At 58.2% G+C, this 5,497-nt stretch overlaps 1 long non-coding RNA gene across 3 annotated transcripts; it reads left to right on the top strand.

Annotated features, from left to right (window-relative positions):
- Positions 1-464: 464 nt before the first annotated feature.
- Positions 465-5,057, top strand: LOC124988792 (uncharacterized). 3 transcript variants are annotated; one of them, XR_007109491.1, is made up of 6 exons: positions 471-485; positions 939-1,565; positions 1,890-2,151; positions 2,327-2,707; positions 3,159-3,486; positions 4,228-5,057. It is a non-coding gene; the product is annotated as an uncharacterized LOC124988792 (long non-coding RNA). The 3 variants fall into 3 exon arrangements; XR_007109493.1 differs by lacking the exon at positions 939-1,565 and having other exon boundaries at positions 465-485; XR_007109492.1 differs by lacking the exons at positions 471-485; positions 939-1,565 and adding an exon at positions 1,587-1,750.
- Positions 5,058-5,497: the final 440 nt, after the last annotated feature.

Here is a 5,497-nt window from a genome sequence, read left to right as displayed (position 1 = left end):
GCCATGCTTGCTGAAGGCCACCAGCTTGGCAAACCCTGATCAAAATGAGGGTTGTGCAGTGTGAGGGTCCCGTGAGGATCGGAGTGCGTTTGGAAAGTTCAGATCATGAAGCCGCCAGGACACAATTCCATGACTCCACTTGTGTTTCACGGGGATGCGTCACTCTAAGGTCATCTGATGGAGTGCTTCCTGCTGCCCCGCAAGGAGGCTGGCCTGGACGGCATCTTGGCCCACGTGCTGACCTCGCCCTTGCCCCGCCTCCTCCCTGGGTGGGGAGCACATGCCTCCACCACAACGCCACTTTTGGAAGGAAAACTTGAAGAACGCTTTTCAACCCTTAAAGGTCTCAAGTTGCACAATACTGAAGACGCTGCGGAGTCACACTCCAGGGCTTGGTCTGTTGGAAGAGAGTCTGCATTTTATTATGTCCCTTGGTCGGTGGAATGTTCTGGATGTACTGTGGTCAGTTCCAGAAAGCAAAAAACGTAAGCCCCGGGGAATGTTGGGGTCAAGTGGTTTGAGCTTAGCTCAGTAATACTTAGTGACCGGGTGGTGGGATGGTGTGGCTCAGATGTTTTCTTTCTGTGCTTGAAACCAGTCGAGGGCAGTCTGTGCCTCCTGAGGATTCAGGAAGGACCGGCATTTCCTGCCTCTGGTGTGTTGCTGGGGCCCTTGGCTCTGGCCTTCCTGGCCCAGAGCAGGCCGGTGAGGGTAGTGTTGTGCTGCCCAGGCTCCAGCACCTCTGGGTTCCACCTCCCCCGCCGCCAGTCCAGTGCCTCCTGAGCCCAAAGTGCTCCTTCGTGTCTCCCTCATCTGTCCAAAAATTGTCAGGAGGGGCAGGTGGGTGGTGACTTCAAACGCAGCAAGGAAGAGGCCTCCCTGAGGGACAACCTCTGACCCGCAGTGGAGACACTGAGTTTGCCCTGTGTCTGTGGCAGGCCCAGTGGTCAGGTCTTGGCACCGACTCCATGATCGCACCTGGGCTTGCAGATGGTCGATAGGACCTCAGGGACCGCACACCTTGCCAGGAGGGCTGTCCTTCATCATGCCCTGCGTCAGCAGGAAGGTGTGAGGGGCGCAGAGAGGACCAGCGTGGGCTTGGAAAGGACCCGGGTGTTTTTCTACAACCTTCATTAAAGTTCTAAAGTCATGGAAACTTCACGCAGGCACACAGCCAGGTCTTTGCAGCGTAAATCTTTCCGCAGGGAGGAGCCGGGGCGGGGAGGGTGTGGGAAGCGCCTGCCTGTGCTGTCGAGGCGGGAGGACTCCACCAAGCCCCACGAGCGACGGCCACCGGTGTCTCCAAGATCCTGAAGGCGGTGTGAGTGTGTGGCCTGCTGCCAGTGCTGTGGTCACCCCCCTGGGAGCAACACCAGGACGGCCTCGAGCACGGGAACCTCCCCGGCTGGGCCCGCCCATCGCCGGCACCGGGCTCCTGACGTCTTTCAGCACTTACTAATAATGCTGCGCTCTGCTATTGTGCAACCGTTTGCTTCTTCACCTGGGACTTGACTTTCCTCTCCAGGAGCCAGGTGGCCTTCGACAGAGGCTGGGCGGTGACTTAGGTTAGTCTCTTCCATGGAATTCCAGCCCGAATGCCTACTGGGTCCCCAGAGCCTGAGCGTGGGGTCTCATAAGCATGCTCGGGGTGAGAGGGCTCATTCTGCCTGGACAGCCCAGGCCCCAGGATGCTGGGGTTCCTTTCGGTGCGAGGGCCAGCTCCACAGGGCCTGTGACCCTGTCCTTCCAGGTGTGCAAGGCAGTTGTGCCTGCTTACGGAGCAGCGGGAGCCACTGGGAGGGACAGGTGCCTGGCTCAGTCTGGTGCTAAAAGTCTGTTCAGCTCCTGCTCAGAGCTGGCTGCAGTGCCGACTTCTCTGTCTCTCCCAGGTCAAGGCATGAACATCACCAACCTCTGCGCAGCACAGTGACCTGCTGTGCACAGCTGGTATGCGGAGGGGCAGGAAGTCACCTGAGCAGGGCAGAGGAGCCTCTCATATGTGCGTGTGACTGGAGGCTCGGAGACCAGGCTTTGCCCAGCGTGCTGGGTACCAGGAGAACCCCAGGATGAGAGGGACGCTTCTCAGGTGTCAGAGTGCCCTGGTGCTGCAGGAGGGCAGGCTGGGGAGAGGTCTCCCTTGGAGTCTGCGATGTAAGCAAGAAGTGGCAGGCGGGGTCTCTGAGGGTGGTGCAGGCTGCCCCTGCTGGCCTCTGCCTCTGCAGCAGCTGGGTGGGCCCTGTCTGCGGAGCACTGGGCCTGCACTCCACTTGTGAGTCCTTGTCCAGGGAGTTCTTGAGTTCTAATGTTCTTTCCTTATGTCCTGTAGCCCACAGGGTGGACCCCACTGACCTCCAGCTGTCTGAACAGGTCCTGGGTCTCATGGAAAGGTCCTAATGATGCTGAGGAGATTTTCTCTACTGACTCTTTTCCACTGAGGGGACAGTCCAGAGACTGAGCTGACACTGAGGACTTCCAGAACCATCGATGTGCCCCAGGACCTTGAACCATCCCTAATCTCCTGCTGCAGAAGAGAGGGCCTGGCACTCACTGAACTTGGGGATTCTTCCAAGGGGGTCATCCTGCTCAGGGGTCTACTGAGTAGGAGGGGGCGAGTCCACCCACAGGCCAGGCACCTGGACACATGGGTGTCTGTCGGAAGGGGAGGCAGAAGCAGCGCGTCCGCCCTGCTGGTGCCACGTGGCTGCAGGTCGGTGTCCGTCCTGCAGGTCTCCGTGGTGCAGCTCGTATGGTGGGCGAGGAGGAAGCTGGGCTTGGGTGGCTGCTCACGTTCTCACCAAGATGGGACCAGACTTTGAAACCGGCGTGCTTTGCCGGGAGGTGGCGGGAAGCAGGAAGAATCTTCCAGGTGTGTCTAGAGGCAGGAGGGGACAGTGCGTGGGGACAGCTGGGTGGAGCAGGGCCGAGCCAGCCTGCCAGGTCGAGGCGGAGCTGCAAGGTCCACAGGCTCGTTGGGGCCATCTGCTGGCCTCAGGGTGGAAGGGAGGGGCCGAGGGCCAGGCTGGGGCACCGAGAGGTCAGTGAGGTGATGGGGAGGCCGTAGGTCTGAGGTCCACTCCTGGTTGGTTCTGTGGCTGGGGATGAACCCCGCAGCACTCCCAGCCGCTCTTCTGAAAATTGGTGCCGACACCTGCTTGCAGGACCCCAGGGTCAGTCCACTGCTGACGCAGGTGGCACCGTGCTCAGCAAAGGCAGAACGCTTCAAAGCCCACGAGAGGACTGACGTGCCGTCTGAAAAGTCGGACTCTTGAGGTCTGACCACCTCACCTCCAGTTCCACCATCCACACGGCCCAGCAACCCCAAATCTACTGCATGTCTACACTGCCTGTCGGGACATCTCATGGGAACAGGATCGTACAGTGAGGTCTTTAGGTGCCGGCCGAGTCAGGAGACGAGGCGCCCAAGCTCCCTGCTGCGTTCTGGTCCTCCTGCTGGCTTTCGTCTTGCCCTGACGTTGGCTCCTTCTGGTGAGCATGTCTTCTGGTCTGTCCCATGACGATGGTCAGTTCAAGGCCCACTGGAAACTGGGGATGGGCAGTTCCCTCACCGTGCAGTTCGTTTCCTCTCATCTTGATTCCAGTCTGGCCTAAAACCAGTAGGGGTCACGTGCGGTAGAACCAGGCTCTGCGGGGGCCACAGGGTGGAGAGAGCCCTGGGAAGGGGCAGCTGCTCGGCCAGGGTGGCCTCGGCCAGGGTGGAGCCTGTGGGAGGCCTGGCTCCTGCCCAGTGCGTGCTGTGGTCAGGCTTGGGGCAGACTTAGGCACGGGTGGGCAGCAGGGGCCACGCAAAGAAGGAGGAGCGCCGAGGAGCGTCTCGAGAGCAGCTGGGCCACTTCACCACGTTCTTGACTGTCCTCATGTCCACCATGTGGATAGGTCCCTCGATGCCCTTTCACCCAGGAAACTGAGACACAGTGACAGGCAGGCCCAAGCCCAGGCCTCTGCACTGGTCTGCTGTCCTGTCCCTTTGTCTTGGCTCGAGCTGTGGCCCCGAGTTCCTATGTTGCTTTCTAACCCTGGTGTCTCAAAGCTGACCTTGGTCGAGGAGGTGATGGGCCATGGTGAGGTCATTAGGATGGACTCTGACCCACCCACTGGTGCCTGAGCAAAGGCACCAGCAGACAGGGGCCTGGCGGGGCCTCCCACAGCCTCCCAGGCGCCAGCCCTCCCTTCCTCAGGAAGTACTCATGGCCCTTTCTGTCCTCTAAGCTCCCGCCTGCGGCACTTTGTCACCCTGGGGATGAACACAGCCTGTTGAAGAAACCCCACGGGCACCAGCTGCTCTTCTGAACGTGTGAAGAACCTGACGAAGACAAGAAGCCCAAGTAATTCTATCAAAAATGGGCAAGTGATCAGAGAGGACGCTCCTCAGAAGGACGAACGGCCCACAGACAGGCGAAAGCTGTCAATAGCGTTCACGGTCACAGAAATCAAGTCACGACCACCCTGAGACACCGGCTCACCCGCTCGAGTGGCTGTGGTCAAGAGAAACAGAAGCGAGTGCTGGCAGGGAGCCCGGGCCATGGGCGGGGCGTGGATCAGTCCTCCGCTGCGCAGGCCCGGCCAATCAGTCCTCAGAACCTGGGACTAGTCGCCACCCGATCCAGCTGTCCCACTTGAGGATTTTGTCCTCAAAAATGTTTCTCGTCACCCAAGAGACACCTGCACGCCATGCTTATTGTAGCAGGGCTCCTGGCAGCCGGGCTAGGCTATGGAAGCAGCCATCTGGATGCAGGGGTGAGGAAGCGTGGTGTGTGGCCAGCCCTGAGTCCCTCACCAGGAAGAGACCTAATCCTGCCAATCATGGGAACTGGAGGATGTATGTCGAGTGAAGTAGAGAGTCAGGCAGCCACACGCTCTCCTGTGTGGGGCTGCAGGTGGATCTGCATGTGGACCTGTGCTGAGCAGAGACTGGGAAGGAAGCCGGATTCCATGAGGGCTGGCTGTGGGCATGCATCTAAGTTTCATGCTGAATCATTTAAAAAAAAAAAAAAAAACATTTTGCAAAGAACTGTGAATCAATAAAACTTTTGTTTCAAGTAAAAATATATATTTAAATGAAATCTTTTTATTTATATTATATGTTAGCACCAAAAGACCAGGCAGGGCACAAACCTCAGGAATCATCTCAGCTGTTTATTCACAACAAGTCTCGCACAGGAACAGGGGTTGCAGAGTTCAGAAGATGATTTTGGCATGTAACGTTATGTCTATGACTGTCACATATGAGTGAGACCTGTATTAGATATAGTTTGATCCGTGCAGTTATTACTGCAGCCTAAGCAGAGTTGAAGGGAACACCAGACATTCTGGTGCTGGGGTTTCCTGCCTTTGGAGGGATTTGTTTTATCCGGATGGCTGCTGAGAAGTCAGTCACAGAGGCAGAGCTCACACGCTGGGCTGCTCCCACTGCACCCCGGGGATGGACCAGGTGCCTGGAGTCACGCTGGCCAGGGCATGGCTTCCATCAGTGGTGAGC

Source organism: Sciurus carolinensis, chromosome 7 (genome assembly GCF_902686445.1).
Source record: "Sciurus carolinensis chromosome 7, mSciCar1.2, whole genome shotgun sequence".
NCBI lineage: Eukaryota > Metazoa > Chordata > Mammalia > Rodentia > Sciuridae > Sciurus > Sciurus carolinensis.
This window is presented reverse-complemented; position numbering and strand designations above follow the sequence as displayed.